The sequence below is a fragment of the Aulonocara sp. 'chitande type north' Nkhata Bay genome, linkage group LG14 (genome assembly GCF_057382095.1).
Source record: "Aulonocara sp. 'chitande type north' Nkhata Bay isolate Kocher_YH1m ecotype deep benthic linkage group LG14, A_spYH_male_GT1.1, whole genome shotgun sequence".
Lineage (NCBI taxonomy): Eukaryota > Metazoa > Chordata > Actinopteri > Cichliformes > Cichlidae > Aulonocara > Aulonocara sp. 'chitande type north' Nkhata Bay.
Genome location: NC_141357.1, coordinates 9,657,621 through 9,676,672, shown reverse-complemented (window position 1 = coordinate 9,676,672; position 19,052 = coordinate 9,657,621). Strand labels below are relative to the sequence as shown.

Below are 19,052 nucleotides of genomic sequence, written 5' to 3'. Positions count from 1 at the left end.
GATGGTAGAGGAGTACTACAGTTCATTGTTTGGTGTGGAAGAAGTAGATAGAGGGGCTCAAGAAATGGTTTTAGGTTTTCTGAAAGAGAGGTTACCAGAGGACGCAAGGAAGCTTTTGGAAAGGAGCATAACAAACCACGAACTATACGAGGCGATAAAGACAATGAAGAATAACAAGGTACCTGGGATAGATGGACTCACAAAGGAGTTTTACATCACCTTTTGGGATCTCATCGGAGACCACTTGTTGGAGGTATTTGAAGAAATGTGTGAAACGGGTAGAATGCCAAAGAGTATGAGGACGGGTGTGATAAGTTTTCTACATAAGAAAGGCTCACCTGCTGTGCTTTCAAATTATAGGCCTCTTTCAATGGTCTGCGTGGACTACAAAATTTTGAGTCGAACTCTAGCAAGACGCCTGGCCCGAGTCTTGCCTGCTATTATTAATGCAGACCAGACATGCGGGGTAAAGGGCAGGCAGATTGGTTGGAACTTACAATTACATAGAGATGTGCTTACATACATCGAAGAGAGGAACTTGACAACAATATGCGTAACACTTGATCAGGAAAAAGCTTTTGATAGGGTCAATCATGATTTCTTATGGAGGGTGATGAGAAATTTTGATATAGGAGGTAAATTTTTGAATTGGATAAGTATGATGTATACTGACATAATCTGCAAGATAAAGATAAATGGACACTTAACAGAGGAAGTACAACAAACGAGAGGGCTACGGCAGGGTTGACCCCTGTCCGCCCTACTCTATGTTATATATGTAGAACCTTTAGCATGTGCAATAAGAGGAAACGAGAAAATTAGAGGAGTGCCCTTGCCAGGGGGGAGGTGTTGAAGATCTCCCAGTACGCTGACGACACAGTTCTTTACTTGGAAGATGATGGAAGTGTGAGGGAGATGATACGAACAATACAGACCTTTGAGAGCGCTGCGGGGTCAAAGGTCAATGAGGAGAAATCAAAATATACATTTTTGGGACGATGGGCAGGTAGGAGACAGACGCTTTGCGGGCTTTCTTTGTGTGAAGGGTCCATGCAGGTCCTGGGCATTGATTTTGGAAATCCAGCAAATTACAACTGGGATTTGAAGATAGCGAAGATCTTAAAGAAATTGGGGATGTGGTCAAAAAGAAAGCTCACTATAACTGGCAAAGTTTTGGCCGTAAAAGCTGACATCTTACCTGCCCTACTCCATTTGGCATATGTCTTTCCAATGCCACAGACTCATAGGAAGGTGCTAACACGGGGAATTTTTAAATTAATATGGGGGGGGGGGGGGGGTATGAATATGTAAAAGAACAACTATGTATCAGACAATATCAAAAGGTGGGAGGGATGTCCAATACATCCCTTTGAAATTGGATGTGATGTATTACAGTAACATATGTGCTCCTCTCCAGTCACCCCTTTCCTGTCAAAGTGGAACTCTGGAGCAGAGCAGGCGGGGCCTGAGATCTGCCCCTTCAGCCAAGCAAACAGGGCCTACCGTGACGCCGGAAGCCGGGACGAGGAGTCACTGCGGCTTCCTGCGAGGCCAAAGAAACACACACTCTGGCTTCTCTTCAAAACGTACAAGTCTTTCGCCTTTTACTAAAGACTTCCGTGGAGAGTGAGGCTAAGGAGTTGCACCTATTTTTGGCAGGGTCTGCCGTCTGGCTGGCCCCTCTCCTCGTTGTTCAAAAGAAGAAATAGAAGAAAGCGCGTGTAGCAGATTTCAAATGGTTGACTGCGTTGTGACGACAGACTGGCTGGAAACTGGATTTATTTCTAAAAGACAAAGTGCAGCAGCAAAATCAGTGTCACACAGCAACAGCAGGCCTCTCCTCATCCCAGTGTGGAGTCCATGCAGCTCTGCTTACAATATATAAAAGAAAATACAATCTATCAAAACAACGATTCTCCCAACAGCCACTTTAAAGTCAAATGTTATAGTGGGGTAAAACAGAGACAAATATGAAGCCACTAATAATAACTTGTAATATTTAAATCCCCACTAAGATGGATCAATTACACAATACATATTCAAACAACTTTAACTTTTCTCAACATGGCTGAAAATACTATGCAGTGTGCAGCCTCAGGTGATGAACTCATTATACACATAAAACATAACCTATACATTTACACATACCTAGAAGACAAAGTGCAGCAGCAAAATCAGTGTCACACAGCAACAGCAGGCCTCTCCTCATCCCTGTTTAGCACAAGTAAGGACCACATAAACGGATGGTGTAACAGATAAAACGCAGTTCCAATTACTATTTTTCTCGTTCAAAGCAATCAAAAACACTTTGGGAGCTTTTAGCCATGAGAACTAATAGTTAGCAAAGAAAAATACACCAAATTTAAATGTATAATTTAGTACAGGGAGAGGAGCTACAGAAAGTGTGCCTCACCAGTGTGGAGTCCATGCAGCTCTGGCTGGGAAACCCCACACACGCAACATGTTTACAAGTGGCGTCACACTGATTAATGCCCCACTTCAACAGTGACACGTGGAACCTTAGTTTTACATAAATTAAATTTACACAATAAAAAATAAATCAACTATATACAATACAGTTTTGAGAATGTTCACACTCAGTATATCTCAGCTACACGCACAGTTCCAGGAAGCTCCGCAGGCCTCTGAGGTACTGTAGGTGGGCGGAGATTTGAAGCGGCTCCCTCCCTGTGAGCCAAGTGAAAGAGCGCACCGTCACAAGCGAGAAGTGTCCCGAGAAGGCGGCTCAGCCAGGAACCTGCGGGAAGCCATCGCTTCTCGGCCTTTTGGCTAAGATCAAGTGTAGTAGCTGTTCTTATCAGTTTAATATCTGATACGCCCCCGATTTGGGGGCAACGTATTAAACGCATTTTTAGAACAGGGAGCCGAATAAGGGGCTCGCTCCGTTCGCTCCACGCATCGACCCGGTATTGCAGCGCCTCCGGGAACGGTGCCCCCTTTGCTGACTTTGTGCAAAAGCAAGAAAGCCAAACAAAGTAAGGTCGGCCAAACCAAGAGCCAGAAAGCAGCCGCAAGCGGCGAAAGTGCAGGGATAGAAGCTCAGAGAAATAAGGAAAAAAACTGGGAAGATAGCGAGGAACTGAATATATTATTAAAGGAACAGGAGGTTTTGTTTCAGGAGAGGGCAAAAACAAGAATGTTTAAATTTATGCAGGAGGAGTATATGCAACAGGAGAAGTGCTCGGCCTATTTTTTTGCTCAAATGAAAAAGAAAGAGGAAAAAGGGAAGGGAAATCGGTTACTGGACGGGATAATATTTTGAAGATGGTAGAGGAGTACTACAGTTCATTGTTTGGTGTGGAAGAAGTAGATAGAGGGGCTCAAGAAATGGTTTTAGGTTTTCTGAAAGAGAGGTTACCAGAGGACGCAAGGAAGCTTTTGGAAAGGAGCATAACAAACCACGAACTATACGAGGCGATAAAGACAATGAAGAATAACAAGGTACCTGGGATAGATGGACTCACAAAGGAGTTTTACATCACCTTTTGGGATCTCATCGGAGACCACTTGTTGGAGGTATTTGAAGAAATGTGTGAAACGGGTAGAATGCCAAAGAGTATGAGGACGGGTGTGATAAGTTTTCTACATAAGAAAGGCTCACCTGCTGTGCTTTCAAATTATAGGCCTCTTTCAATGGTCTGCGTGGACTACAAAATTTTGAGTCGAACTCTAGCAAGACGCCTGGCCCGAGTCTTGCCTGCTATTATTAATGCAGACCAGACATGCGGGGTAAAGGGCAGGCAGATTGGTTGGAACTTACAATTACATAGAGATGTGCTTACATACATCGAAGAGAGGAACTTGACAACAATATGCGTAACACTTGATCAGGAAAAAGCTTTTGATAGGGTCAATCATGATTTCTTATGGAGGGTGATGAGAAATTTTGATATAGGAGGTAAATTTTTGAATTGGATAAGTATGATGTATACTGACATAATCTGCAAGATAAAGATAAATGGACACTTAACAGAGGAAGTACAACAAACGAGAGGGCTACGGCAGGGTTGCCCCCTGTCCGCCCTACTCTATGTTATATATGTAGAACCTTTAGCATGTGCAATAAGAGGAAACGAGAAAATTAGAGGAGTGCCCTTGCCAGGGGGGAGGTGTTGAAGATCTCCCAGTACGCTGACGACACAGTTCTTTACTTGGAAGATGATGGAAGTGTGAGGGAGATGATACGAACAATACAGACCTTTGAGAGCGCTGCGGGGTCAAAGGTCAATGAGGAGAAATCAAAATATACATTTTTGGGACGATGGGCAGGTAGGAGACAGACGCTTTGCGGGCTTTCTTTGTGTGAAGGGTCCATGCAGGTCCTGGGCATTGATTTTGGAAATCCAGCAAATTACAACTGGGATTTGAAGATAGCGAAGATCTTAAAGAAATTGGGGATGTGGTCAAAAAGAAAGCTCACTATAACTGGCAAAGTTTTGGCCGTAAAAGCTGACATCTTACCTGCCCTACTCCATTTGGCATATGTCTTTCCAATGCCACAGACTCATAGGAAGGTGCTAACACGGGGAATTTTTAAATTAATATGGGGGGGGGGGGGGGGGGGGTATGAATATGTAAAAGAACAACTATGTATCAGACAATATCAAAAGGTGGGAGGGATGTCCAATACATCCCTTTGAAATTGGATGTGATGTATTACAGTAACATATGTGCTCCTCTCCAGTCACCCCTTTCCTGTCAAAGTGGAACTCTGGAGCAGAGCAGGCGGGGCCTGAGATCTGCCCCTTCAGCCAAGCAAACAGGGCCTACCGTGACGCCGGAAGCCGGGACGAGGAGTCACTGCGGCTTCCTGCGAGGCCAAAGAAACACACACTCTGGCTTCTCTTCAAAACGTACAAGTCTTTCGCCTTTTACTAAAGACTTCCGTGGAGAGTGAGGCTAAGGAGTTGCACCTATTTTTGGCAGGGTCTGCCGTCTGGCTGGCCCCTCTCCTCGTTGTTCAAAAGAAGAAATAGAAGAAAGCGCGTGTAGCAGATTTCAAATGGTTGACTGCGTTGTGACGACAGACTGGCTGGAAACTGGATTTATTTCTAAAAGACAAAGTGCAGCAGCAAAATCAGTGTCACACAGCAACAGCAGGCCTCTCCTCATCCCAGTGTGGAGTCCATGCAGCTCTGCTTACAATATATAAAAGAAAATACAATCTATCAAAACAACGATTCTCCCAACAGCCACTTTAAAGTCAAATGTTATAGTGGGGTAAAACAGAGACAAATATGAAGCCACTAATAATAACTTGTAATATTTAAATCCCCACTAAGATGGATCAATTACACAATACATATTCAAACAACTTTAACTTTTCTCAACATGGCTGAAAATACTATGCAGTGTGCAGCCTCAGGTGATGAACTCATTATACACATAAAACATAACCTATACATTTACACATACCTAGAAGACAAAGTGCAGCAGCAAAATCAGTGTCACACAGCAACAGCAGGCCTCTCCTCATCCCTGTTTAGCACAAGTAAGGACCACATAAACGGATGGTGTAACAGATAAAACGCAGTTCCAATTACTATTTTTCTCGTTCAAAGCAATCAAAAACACTTTGGGAGCTTTTAGCCATGAGAACTAATAGTTAGCAAAGAAAAATACACCAAATTTAAATGTATAATTTAGTACAGGGAGAGGAGCTACAGAAAGTGTGCCTCACCAGTGTGGAGTCCATGCAGCTCTGGCTGGGAAACCCCATGTTTACAAGTGGCGTCACACTGATTAATGCCCCACTTCAACAGTGACACGTGGAACCTTAGTTTTACATAAATTAAATTTACACAATAAAAAATAAATCAACTATATACAATACAGTTTTGAGAATGTTCACACTCAGTATATCTCAGCTACACGCACAGTTCCAGGAAGCTCCGCAGGCCTCTGAGGTACTGTAGGTGGGCGGAGATTTGAAGCGGCTCCCTCCCTGTGAGCCAAGTGAAAGAGCGCACCGTCACAAGCGAGAAGTGTCCCGAGAAGGCGGCTCAGCCAGGAACCTGCGGGAGGCCATCGCTTCTCGGCCTTTTGGCTAAGATCAAGTGTAGTAGCTGTTCTTATCAGTTCGCACTTGATTCTCGGTCTTAGGCTAGGACTGCGATCCTCTCCTTTGGGTGTCCGGGCGGTGAAACCTTGGGTATTTTCTGCAGCTGGAAGGTAGGTGGCGCTTATAGAAATTATTTATTGTACATTGAAAACTTTCCAGTGTTTTGTTTGTTGTTGTTTGATTGTATCAGGCGCTGCCTGATTTTGGGTGCCTCCGCCATGGCGGCTTATGCCAGCATGCGGAGGCACCACAGTGTGCGTTTCAACTTGGCTGAAAATGTTGGAGAACTACCTAAGATGTCCAGGTTGGATTTTTCTAGGAAGCTGATTCAACAGGTGCTGGGCTTCTCGCCAAATGACTTAAACTGCATCCTGACTCTGCCTTTCAACAGAGGTTTCGACGTAAGTTTTTGTTCAAGCGCTTTGCTAGAGGAGTTTTGGATGAGGTACGAGAATGTGAGACCACAATTTGAAATTTTCAATGTGGAGAAATTGACGGACAATACCTTGAAGACGGTAATTGTCAGAATGTTTAATGAAACGGTAAATGCCCAAGATATTTGTGTATGGTTGGGGAGGTACTGTACAGTGAAGGGTCAGGCAAGGAAGGTAAGGGATATGGATGGGATATGGAACTGTGCATGGAAGGTACCCATACAGCAATGGGAAGACCCGCAAGGGTTCCGGGGTCTAAAACACCTCCCGTCCATGATAGTCTTGGGGGAAAATAGAGGCTACATTCATTACCAGGGCCAACCAAAGCTCTGCCGGAGGTGTGGGGAGCATGGGCATCTGGTAGAGGCGTGCGAGGAAATCATTTGTGGGAAATGTAAGGAAAAAGGACATACGTACGCTGAATGCAAAAATGACCGTAAGTGCAATTTATGTGGAGGGGAAGGTCATCTCTTCAGGGACTGCCCGAGGTCTTTTGCAAATAAACTTAAAAGGACAAACCCGATTAACGAGCAAAACCTGATTGCAATAGGAAATGAGGTTGTCTTGATTGATGCAGCTGGGGCAGATAATTTGAACCTGCCGCCAGCACCTGTGAATGGAGGGGAGGAACAGGGAGGGGCGGGAAATGGGGAGGAGCATGGAAGACCTGCCCGACCAGAAACCTCAGAGGAGGGGGAGAGCGGGCAGGAGGAGAGTGGAGCTCAGGAAGGAGAAAGGGGTGAAAGTGACAATGCCCAAGAGCAGCCCCCCCCCGCCCCCCCCGACACCCAGTTGGCAAAGAGGACTGCAGCAGAATTGTCTTCCGGGACAATTGTTTCAGGGAAGAGGGGTAGGCTTGAAACACCGTCAGAGAGCTCCTCTGGGGAGGACTCCAGGGTCTTCCCCTCTGGCTCGCCAAACGAGGTTTCCTTTCTTAATATAGTTTTACAGTCAACTCCTAAGGATCGTATGGCTAATGCAGCTTTGCGACAAAGGCCGTCACCTAGAGTCCGTAAGGGGAATAGAGCGACTGTCCTCCCTCCGGAACCAGGTGAGGTGAAGGAAGAGCTATGCTCACAAGAAATAAATTGATGGTACGACCCCCGAAGTTTTGGGTTGAGCCCTTGAGGAGAACAAACTCCCTTCAGTTTTATAATGACTAGCCTGCTTCTTGTTTTACTCTTCATGGCTCTGACCTTCTCATCTATAAATGTTAGAAGTGTTAGGACCAAAGTGAGAGCCCAAAGTGTTTTATCCTTTTTAAATAGTGTAACGTCAGATGTGATTTTAATTCAGGAATGTGCAATACCTTTCTTAAAAGCATACAATCAGTGGCAGGACATGTGGCCGCAACTGTCAATATGGAGTGGATCAAACGGGAATAAAAATGATGGAGTAGCCGTCTTGGTTAAAAACCCCCTCGTGCTGGTGAAGGGGAGCACTGTGGTGAGAGAAGGAAGAGCACTTTTAGTCAATTTGAAATATATGGAAAAGGAATTTAACCTCTTAAATGTTTATGGATCTAATGATAAACATGAGAGATATGATCTCCTAGAGGCACTGCAGCCCCACTTGTTGGGGAGGGTGCCTTTAGTGTTTGGGGGGGATTTTAACTGTGTTTTAAGCAGGAAGGACAGGAAACGAGCCAGGCAAGATTTTAAGGTCGATAAGACGTCACTCTTACTGCAGGGGTTGGTTAGAGATTTTAAACTAACAGACTGTTTTGCAGCGGTGCACCCCAGGGAGGAGGGCTATACCTGGTTTAGTGGGGATGGCGTTAGGGCCTCTCGGATCGACTACTTGTTTGTGAGAGACGCTTTACCAACTGAGGCTAGGTTGATGCCTGCCTTCTTTTCTGATCACCTGATGCTGACCGCTACTATCTCCTTTGGTTTAGGTGTGACGATGGGGAGAGGAGTGTGGAGGCTTAACTGCTCCCTGCTGGAGGACCAGAACCTGGTCAGGCAGTACAGGGAGCGGTATAGTGAATGGCAGACTCTACAGGATCTTTATGAAACACGGGCTTTGTGGTGGGAAATGGTGAAGGGAAGGACACAGTCATTTTTTAAACAGGCAGGAAAAAAGAAGAAGGCTGCGGAGGACAGACGCATGAGGGGATTACAGAAACGACTACAGAGATACTATCTCTTAAATCAATGGGGGATGGACTTTAATGAAGAAATTAAAGAGGTCAAAAAGGAAATGCAGGTGATTGCGGACACAAAAAGTAGGGGGGTCATATTGAGAAGTAGAGAGAAAGAGAGAGAAGAAGGAGAAAAATGCACAAGATATTTTTTTAAAAAAATTATGAGTAAACCTGGTTTTGTCTCTCAGTTAAGAAACAGAGCCGGAGAAAAAGTTGTGAATACCGAGGATATCATGCGGGTGATTGAAGATTATTACAAAGAGTTGTATGGGGAGAAAAATGTGGATGGACGAGTCATTACACAAACCTTGGAATTTATTGATAAGACTGTTGAGGCTAGTGACACTCTAGGGCAAGCTTTTACATTGTCCGAGCTAAGCCAATGTCTTAAGAGTTTTAAAGCTGGGAAGTCCCCTGGGACAGATGGACTGTCGATTGAATTTTATCTGACCTTTTGGGACATTTTGGCTGCGGACCTACTTTCAGTGTTTATAGATTTTAGCAAATTAGACAGGTTGCCTGATAGTTTTAGAATGGGTTTAGTCACGCTTATTTATAAAGGCAAAGATAAGACTGACTTGAAAAATTGGAGACCGATTACGCTTCTAAATTGCGATTGCAAGCTATTTAGCAAGCTCTTAGCAGCACGGATACGACCAGTTTTAAGTCAGATAATCCACCCGGATCAAGCCTGCGCTGTAAAGGGCAGGAGGATCGCGGACAGCCTCGTACTGATCAGGGATACCATTTGTTTTGCGAGGGATAGAAACAAGCGATTAATCGTCTTGAATTTGGATTTTGAGAAAGCTTTTGACCGAATATCACATCAGTATCTCATTAGAGTGCTGCAGAAGATGGGCTTTCCAGAACGACTTATTTCTTGGGTGAAGCTGCTATACAATGGGATAGAGAGTAGATTTGTTGTGAATGGGACCCTGACCAGTGCGGTGGAGGTACACTGTGGTGTTCGTCAGGGATGCCCTTTGTCTGCACCCCTATATGTCATTTGTATAGAACCATTGGCACAGATCTTGAGGAAAGATAAAGGCATAAAGGGGATGGAAATACCTGGGAGTGGTGGTCAAGCAGCAAAGTGTGTCCTGTACATGGATGATATTAACATTTTATGTACAGACCTTCCATCGGTGAAGAGGACCTTTGAGGCTACGGATTGGTTTGGGAAGGCCTCAGCCTCCAAACTCAACAAGAGTAAGACTCAGGCACAATTTTATGGACCATGGGGGACTACAGAGCTGACTGGACTTGAGATGGACGTGACACAAATTGACCAGAGGATTTTAGGGGTTAGATTTGATAAGGAAGGGGGAGGGAAGACAAATTGGCCTGAAATTATAGGGAAAGTAAAGCAACGATTGGGGTTCTGGGGACTGAGAACGCTGACTCTTGGGGGGAAGGTTTTAGTCATTAAGGCAGTGATCTTACCCTTGCTTCTATTAGTTAGCGCAGTTTTTCTGCCACCCAGAAATGTGCTGCAAGAACTGGAACGGGCCATTTTTATCTTCCTATGGAGCTCTAAATGGGAAAGACTCAGAAGGGGGATAATGAAGAAGATGAAGGAGGATGGAGGAAAGGGAGTCCCAGACTTGTATTTGTTCATGGGAAGCCTCTATACGAGCAGCCACATGAGACAGGCTACGGGCCGTAGTAGTAACTCCCAAACACAGGCATGGGTTAGATTTTGGTTGGGCAGCTACCTAAGACAGAGAAAACTTATACCAGTAGATCTTAGAGTACCCGTCTCTTTTAGTCTTCCTTCAGCCTATGCTGAGTTAAAATCCTTCTTAGTCTCTTTTAATTTGGAGGATCAAGGCTTGGACATTTTAACTAAACACCGTTCTCTCATTTCTGTTGTGCAGGGGCGGGAAGATGTGACTCCAGTTAGAGGTCTCTCTATTGGAGAAGCCACAGAGGTGTGGCGTTTGGTGAACCATCCCATTCTTTCAAACAAGCTCCGGGATTTGTCCTGGATGGTGGCTCATGGGATCCTCCCAGTCAGGGCCGTAATGCACTCCAGGGGAATGTCTGCAACAGCTATGTGTCCCCGACCTGGTTGTGGCGCGCCAGAGACGGTGAGGCACCTACTCTGGGAGTGCAGCGCTGCCGGAGACCTGTGGGAAATGGCCGGCTCCTCACAATTCCCGTACTTACCAGCAAGGGAGGTCCTAACAGCACAGTTAGTACTCTATGGGGTGAGCCAAGGAGTAAAGGCACAAGGGAAAGGCCTTGAAAAGCAGTGGCTCACTCTCGCTGCTATAAAAGACGCCATCTGGACCTCCAGAAACTTGCTGGTGAGCAAGCACATGCAGATCCCCCCCGTGGCTGCTCTTCGAATGGCAACAGCAACAATAAAAGAGATCTGTGCTACAAACATCAAGCTGAGAGAGCAGCCACAAAGAAGAATCGCCTCTGTGCCCATTCGGATGGAGGAGCCGGTGCCGCACACAGAAAGGTCAAAGCAGCAGCGGCCTGACTCTCCGGGAGAGGCTGGTGGGAAGGAGCAAGGTGGGGAGGATCCCCTCTGAGCACCAGGAGCTTGTAAAAGGATGGGATGGTTAATTTTAACCTTTTAAATTTTATTAGCTTGTATTTTTAAGGGGGTGAAGGGAGGTAATAAAAAGAAGTAATCCTTTTAAATGGGGTGGGATTGTGAACCAAATGAGATGACGATGTTTTGACTTATGTCTGAGTGTCAATAAAATTTTTTCGAAAGAAAAAGCTGTTCTTATCAGTTTAATATCTGATACGCCCCCGATTTGGGGGCAACGTATTAAACGCATTTTTAGAACAGGGAGCCGAATAAGGGGCTCGCTCCGTTCGCTCCACGCATCGACCCGGTATTGCAGCGCCTCTGGGAACGGTGCCCCCTTTGCTGACTTTGTGCAAAAGCAAGAAAGCCAAACAAAGTAAGGTCGGCCAAACCAAGAGCCAGAAAGCAGCCGCAAGCGGCGAAAGTGCAGGGATAGAAGCTCAGAGAAATAAGGAAAAAAACTGGGAAGATAGCGAGGAACTGAATATATTATTAAAGGAACAGGAGGTTTTGTTTCAGGAGAGGGCAAAAACAAGAATGTTTAAATTTATGCAGGAGGAGTATATGCAACAGGAGAAGTGCTCGGCCTATTTTTTTGCTCAAATGAAAAAGAAAGAGGAAAAAGGGAAGGGAAATCGGTTACTGGATGGGATAATATTTTGAAGATGGTAGAGGAGTACTACAGTTCATTGTTTGGTGTGGAAGAAGTAGATAGAGGGGCTCAAGAAATGGTTTTAGGTTTTCTGAAAGAGAGGTTACCAGAGGACGCAAGGAAGCTTTTGGAAAGGAGCATAACAAACCACGAACTATACGAGGCGATAAAGACAATGAAGAATAACAAGGTACCTGGGATAGATGGACTCACAAAGGAGTTTTACATCACCTTTTGGGATCTCATCGGAGACCACTTGTTGGAGGTATTTGAAGAAATGTGTGAAACGGGTAGAATGCCAAAGAGTATGAGGACGGGTGTGATAAGTTTTCTACATAAGAAAGGCTCACCTGCTGTGCTTTCAAATTATAGGCCTCTTTCAATGGTCTGCGTGGACTACAAAATTTTGAGTCGAACTCTAGCAAGACGCCTGGCCCGAGTCTTGCCTGCTATTATTAATGCAGACCAGACATGCGGGGTAAAGGGCAGGCAGATTGGTTGGAACTTACAATTACATAGAGATGTGCTTACATACATCGAAGAGAGGAACTTGACAACAATATGCGTAACACTTGATCAGGAAAAAGCTTTTGATAGGGTCAATCATGATTTCTTATGGAGGGTGATGAGAAATTTTGATATAGGAGGTAAATTTTTGAATTGGATAAGTATGATGTATACTGACATAATCTGCAAGATAAAGATAAATGGACACTTAACAGAGGAAGTACAACAAACGAGAGGGCTACGGCAGGGTTGCCCCCTGTCCGCCCTACTCTATGTTATATATGTAAAACCTTTAGCATGTGCAATAAGAGGAAACGAGAAAATTAGAGGAGTGCCCTTGCCAGGGGGGAGGTGTTGAAGATCTCCCAGTACGCTGACGACACAGTTCTTTACTTGGAAGATGATGGAAGTGTGAGGGAGATGATACGAACAATACAGACCTTTGAGAGCGCTGCGGGGTCAAAGGTCAATGAGGAGAAATCAAAATATACATTTTTGGGACGATGGGCAGGTAGGAGACAGACGCTTTGCGGGCTTTCTTTGTGTGAAGGGTCCATGCAGGTCCTGGGCATTGATTTTGGAAATCCAGCAAATTACAACTGGGATTTGAAGATAGCGAAGATCTTAAAGAAATTGGGGATGTGGTCAAAAAGAAAGCTCACTATAACTGGCAAAGTTTTGGCCGTAAAAGCTGACATCTTACCTGCCCTACTCCATTTGGCATATGTCTTTCCAATGCCACAGACTCATAGGAAGGTGCTAACACGGGGAATTTTTAAATTAATATGGGGGGGGGGGGGGGGGGTATGAATATGTAAAAGAACAACTATGTATCAGACAATATCAAAAGGTGGGAGGGATGTCCAATACATCCCTTTGAAATTGGATGTGATGTATTACAGTAACATATGTGCTCCTCTCCAGTCACCCCTTTCCTGTCAAAGTGGAACTCTGGAGCAGAGCAGGCGGGGCCTGAGATCTGCCCCTTCAGCCAAGCAAACAGGGCCTACCGTGACGCCGGAAGCCGGGACGAGGAGTCACTGCGGCTTCCTGCGAGGCCAAAGAAACACACACTCTGGCTTCTCTTCAAAACGTACAAGTCTTTCGCCTTTTACTAAAGACTTCCGTGGAGAGTGAGGCTAAGGAGTTGCACCTATTTTTGGCAGGGTCTGCCGTCTGGCTGGCCCCTCTCCTCGTTGTTCAAAAGAAGAAATAGAAGAAAGCGCGTGTAGCAGATTTCAAATGGTTGACTGCGTTGTGACGACAGACTGGCTGGAAACTGGATTTATTTCTAAAAGACAAAGTGCAGCAGCAAAATCAGTGTCACACAGCAACAGCAGGCCTCTCCTCATCCCAGGGGGGGGTATGAATGGAAAGAGATGGGAACAATAAAGGATATAGAGAGGGAATTTGAGGGGATATATCGGCATGAATTACAAAGATGGGGAATAGACACGATTAAGGACAGGTGGAAGGATTATTATGAATGATGTAAAAGATGTTTTTGTGAAATATGAAAAGTATTCAATGGAATGTTGAGCAAATGGAAATGTAAGATGGTGTTGTAAGTAAAAAAAAAAAAGAAAAAAAAAAAAAAAAAAAAAAAAATCTGTTCTTATCAGAAGACGGAGGGGAGGAACAGGAGGAGGAGGGAAAAGGGGAGGAGCATGGAAGACCTGCCCAACCAGAACCCTCAGAGGAGGGGGAGAGAGGGCAGGAGGAGAGTGGAGTTCAGAAAGGAGTAAGTGGTGAAAGTGAAAATGCTCAAGGGCAGCCCCCCCCCGTCCCCCCTGGCCTTCCTGATTCACAGGTGGCAAAGAGGACTGCAGCAGAACTGTCTTCTGGGACAATTGTTTCAGGAAAGAGAGGGAGGCATGAAACACCTTCAGGGAGTTCCTCAGGGGAGGACTCCAGGGTCTTCCCCTCTGACTCACCAAATGAGGTTTCCTTCCTTAACATAGTTCTGCAGTCAACGCCAAAGGAGCGGATGGTAAATGCAGCTCTGCGACAAAGGCCGTCACCTAGAGTACGAAAAGGGAATAGAGTGGCGGTCCCCCCTTCGGAACCCGGAGAGGTGAAGGAAGAGTTACACTCACAAGAAATAAATTGATGGTATGCCCCCCCAAAGTTTGGGTTGAGCCTTTGAAGAGAACAATCTTTCCTTAGTTTCATAATGACTAGCTTGTGTTCTGTATTAATCTTCATGGCTCTGACCTTCTCATCCATAAATGTCAGGAGTGTTAGGTCTAAAGTAAGAGCCCAAAGTGTTCTATCCTTCTTGAATAGTGTAACATCAGATGTTATTTTAATACAGGAATGTGCTATACCTTTCCTAAAAGCATATGGTCAGTGGCAGGATATGTGGCCACAAATGTCCATCTGGAGTGGATCAAATGAAAATAAAAATGATGGAGTAGCCATATTGGTGAAAAACCCTCTGGTGTCGGTGAAGGGAAGTACTGTAGTAAGTGATGGAAGAGCACTTGTTGTTAACCTTATTTATATGGAAAAGGAATTTAAGCTCTTGAACATTTATGGCCCAAATGACAAACACGAAAGATATGATCTTTTAGAGGCTTTGCAACCCCACTTGTTGGGAAAAGCGCCTTTAGTGTTTGGAGGGGATTTTAACTGTATTTTAAACAGGAAAGATAGAAAAAGAGCCACACAAGATGTGAAGATTGATAAGACGTCACTTTTACTACAAGGTTTAGTCAGAGACTTTAAATTGATAGATTGTTTTCCAACGGTTCATCCAATGGAGGAGGGTTTTACTTGGTATAGTGGAAACGGTGACAGGGCCTCTAGAATTGATTATATCTTTGTTAGAGACTTTTCACCAGTAGAGGCCACTTTGATTCCCGTCTTTTTTTCTGACCATCTGATGTTAACTGTTAAAATTTCCCTTGAACTAGATATAACAATGGGGAGGGGAGTGTGGAGGTTAAACTGCTCCCTACTGGAGGATCAGGATCTGCTCAGACAGTATAAGGAGAGGTATACTGAATGGCAGACTCTCCAGGATTTCTATGCAACACGTGTCTCATGGTGGGAAATGGTGAAGTGTAGGACTCGGTCCTTTTTTAAACAAGCAGGAAAGAGAAAGAAGGCCGCAAAAGACAGGTGTATGAGAGGACTACAGAAAAGGTTACAGAGGTACCATCTCTTAAATAGGTGGGGTTTACACTTCTACGAAGAAATTAGAGAGGTTAAAAAAGAAATGCAGAAAATAGCAAATGATAAAAGTATGGGAGTCATACTAAGGAGTAGAGAGAGAGCGAGAGAGGAGGGAGAAAAATGTACGAGAAAAAATTATGAACAAACCTGGCTCTGTCTCTCAGCTAAGAAACAGAGCTGGAGAAAAAGTAGTGAGTACTGAAGGTATAATAAAAGTGATTGAAGAATATTATGAAAACCTGTATGGGGAGAAAAATGTGGAGGAAAGAGTCATTGAGCAAACCCTGGAATATATTGATAAGATTGTTGAGTCTAGTGATATGTTAAGTCAACCTTTTACTACAGCCGAGTTAGGTCAGTGTCTTAAGAGTTTTAAAACTGGAAAATCCCCTGGTTTAGATGGCCTGCCGATTGAGTTTTATCTGACATTTTGGGATATTTTAGCTACTGATTTACTTTCAATTTTTACAGATTTTAGTGAATTAGATAAGCTGCCTGAAAGTTTTAGAATGGGTTTAGTCACACTCGTTCATAAAGGGAAGGATAAAACTCTCTTGGAAAATTGGAGACCGATTACGCTTTTAAACTGTGACTGTAAATTATTCAGTAAGCTTCTAGCAGAAAGGACAAGACCGGTTTTGGACCAGATAATCCACCAAGACCAAGCATGTACTGTAAAGGGCAGGAAGATCACGGATAGTCTGGTGTTGATTAGAGACACGATTTGTTTTGCTCGAAAGAGAAACAAGCGACTGATTGTTTTGAATTTAGACTTTGAAAAAGCCTTCGATAGAATATCTCACCGGTACCTTTTTAAAGTTTTGCAGAAGATGGGTTTCCCAGAAAGGCTTATATCCTGGGTAAAGTTGTTGTACACAGATATAAAGAGCAGATTTGTCATGAATGGGACCCTGACGAATGCAGTTCAGGTGAACTGTGGTTTACGACAGGGATGTCCCCTGTCCGCTCTTTTATATGTTATTTGTATTGAACCCCTGGCACAAATTTTGAGGAAAGATAAGAGTATAAACGGGATGAACATACCTGGGAGTGGGGGGCAGGTGGCAAAGTGTGTACTGTACATGGATGATATTAGCATCCTGTGTACAGACATATCCTCGATGAGAAGGACTTTTGAAGTTACGGACTGGTTCGGAAGGGCTTCGGCCTCTAGACTCAACAGGGGCAAGACTCAGGTACAATTCTACGGGCCATGGGAGACTATAGAATTGACTGGACTTGGAATAAATGTGACACAAACCGACCAAAAAATTTTAGGGGTTAGATTTGATAAGGATGGTGGAGGAAAGGCAAATTGGCCGGGAATGATAGGAAAAGTGAATCAACGATTAGGCCTATGGAGACTGAGAAAGCTGACTCTTGGAGGGAAGGTTTTAGTAATTAAGGCAGTGATTTTACCCTTGCTTCTTTTAGTCAGCGCAGTCTTTTTGCCACCAAAGGACGTATTGTTAAAACTAGAACGAGCCATCTTTTACTTTCTATGGGACTCCAAATGGGAGAGACTTAAAAGAGGGATAATGAAGAAATTAAAGGAAGATGGTGGCAAAGGAGTCCCAGATCTGTATTTATTCATGGGAAGCCTCTATACAAGTAGCCATATGAGACAGGCTACGAGTCCTAATAGTAATCCTCTGACACAGGCATGGGTTAGATTTTGGTTAGGTAGCTACCTAAGACAAAAGAAAATCCTGCCAGTAGATCTTAGAGTCCCCGTCTCCTTTGATGTTCCTGAAGCCTATGTAGAGCTGAAATCCTTTTTAACCTCCTTTAAATTGGAAGATCAGAGTTTGGACATTTTAACAAAACATCATTCTCTCATTTCAGTTGTGCAGGAGAGGGGAGAGGTGGTCCCAGTCAGAGGCCTCCCTATTGGAGAGGCCATAGAAGTGTGGCGTCTGACAAACCATCCCGTCCTTTCTAACAGGCTCCAGGATGTGTCCTGGATGGTGGCTCATGAGATTCTCCCAGTCAGGGCTGTCATGCACTCCAGAGGAATGTCGACAACAGAAATGTGTCCCCGACCGGGTTGTGGCGCGCCTGAGACGGTGAGGCACCTACTCTGGGAGTGCAGTGCTGCTATAGACCTGTGGGACATGGCCGGCTCCTTAAATTTCCCATACTTACCAGCAAGGGAGGTCCTGACAGCAAACCTAATCCTCTATGGGGTGAGCCAAGGAGTGAAAACGCAAAGAAAAGGCTTTGAAAAGCAGTGGCTCGCCCTTGCTGCTATAAAAGACGCCATTTGGACCTCCAGAAACTTGTTGGTGAGCAAGCACACGCAGATCCCCCCCGTGGCTGCTCTCCGAATGGCAACAGCAACAGTAAAAGAGATCTGTGCCAGAAATACTAAGTTGAGAGAGCAGCCGCAAAGAAGAATCGCCTCTGTGCCCATTCGGATGGAGGAGCCGGGTTCGCACATAGAAAGGTCTAAGCAGCAAAAGCCTGGCTCTCCGGGAGAGGTCGGTGTGGAAGGAGCAAGTTGGGGAGAGTCCCCTCTGAGCACCGGAAGCTTGTAAGGGGTGGGATGGTTTTTTTTAAATAATTTAAATTCTCTATGGAAAAAAAAAAAAAAGGAAAAAACATTTAAATATTTGTTTTCCTGTTGTATTTTAAAAGGGGATGGGAGATAATAAAGAACTAATCCTTTTAAATGGGGTGGGCTTATGAAAAAAATGAGATGATGATGATGTTGTTATATGTCTGAGTATCAATAAAAATTTTTCCAAAAGAAAAAAATCTGTTCTTATCAGTTTAATATCTGATACGCCCCCGATTTGGGGGCAACGTATTAAACGCATTTTTAGAACAGGGAGCCGAATAAGGGGCTCGCTCCGTTCGCTCCACGCATCGACCCGGTATTGCAGCGCCTCCGGGAACGGTGCCCCCTTTGCTGACTTTGTGCAAAAGCAAGAAAGCCAAACAAAGTAAGGTCGGCCAAACCAAGAGCCAGAAAGCAGCCGCAAGCGGCGAAAGTGCAGGGATAGAAGCTCAGAGAAATAAGGAAAAAAACTGGGAAGATAGCGAGGAACTGAATATATTATTAAAGGAACAGGAGGTTTTGTTTCAGGAGAGGGCAAAAACAAGAATGTTTAAATTTATGCAGGAGGAGTATATGCAACAGGAGAAGTGCTCGGCCTATTTTTTTGCTCAAATGAAAAAGAAAGAGGAAAAAGGGAAGGGAAATCGGTTACTGGACGGGATAATATTTTGAAGATGGTAGAGGAGTACTACAGTTCATTGTTTGGTGTGGAAGAAGTAGATAGAGGGGCTCAAGAAATGGTTTTAGGTTTTCTGAAAGAGAGGTTACCAGAGGACGCAAGGAAGCTTTTGGAAAGGAGCATAACAAACCACGAACTATACGAGGCGATAAAGACAATGAAGAATAACAAGGTACCTGGGATAGATGGACTCACAAAGGAGTTTTACATCACCTTTTGGGATCTCATCGGAGACCACTTGTTGGAGGTATTTGAAGAAATGTGTGA

General features: G+C 44.5%; 5 non-coding genes and 2 pseudogenes across 5 annotated transcripts; all 7 read left to right on the top strand.

Annotated features, from left to right (window-relative positions):
- The first annotated feature begins 1,563 nt into the window (after window positions 1-1,563).
- Window positions 1,564-1,676, top strand: LOC147314102 (U5 spliceosomal RNA). The gene has a single exon (XR_015124893.1). It is a non-coding gene; the product is annotated as a U5 spliceosomal RNA (small nuclear RNA).
- A 1,094-nt stretch (window positions 1,677-2,770) lies between these two features.
- Window positions 2,771-2,961, top strand: LOC147314101 (U2 spliceosomal RNA). Its single transcript, XR_015124905.1, has one exon. It is a non-coding gene; the product is annotated as a U2 spliceosomal RNA (small nuclear RNA).
- Window positions 2,962-4,851: 1,890 nt separating this feature from the next.
- Window positions 4,852-4,964, top strand: LOC147314100 (U5 spliceosomal RNA). Its single transcript, XR_015124892.1, has one exon. It is a non-coding gene; the product is annotated as a U5 spliceosomal RNA (small nuclear RNA).
- A 1,083-nt stretch (window positions 4,965-6,047) lies between these two features.
- LOC147314099 (U2 spliceosomal RNA) lies at window positions 6,048-6,142 on the top strand (annotated as a pseudogene).
- Window positions 6,143-11,380: 5,238 nt separating this feature from the next.
- LOC147314098 (U2 spliceosomal RNA) lies at window positions 11,381-11,551 on the top strand (annotated as a pseudogene).
- A 1,888-nt stretch (window positions 11,552-13,439) lies between these two features.
- LOC147314097 (U5 spliceosomal RNA) lies at window positions 13,440-13,552 on the top strand. The gene has a single exon (XR_015124891.1). It is a non-coding gene; the product is annotated as a U5 spliceosomal RNA (small nuclear RNA).
- Window positions 13,553-18,273: 4,721 nt separating this feature from the next.
- On the top strand, window positions 18,274-18,456 carry LOC147314096 (U2 spliceosomal RNA). Its single transcript, XR_015124914.1, has one exon. It is a non-coding gene; the product is annotated as a U2 spliceosomal RNA (small nuclear RNA).
- The last annotated feature ends 596 nt before the right edge of the window (window positions 18,457-19,052 follow it).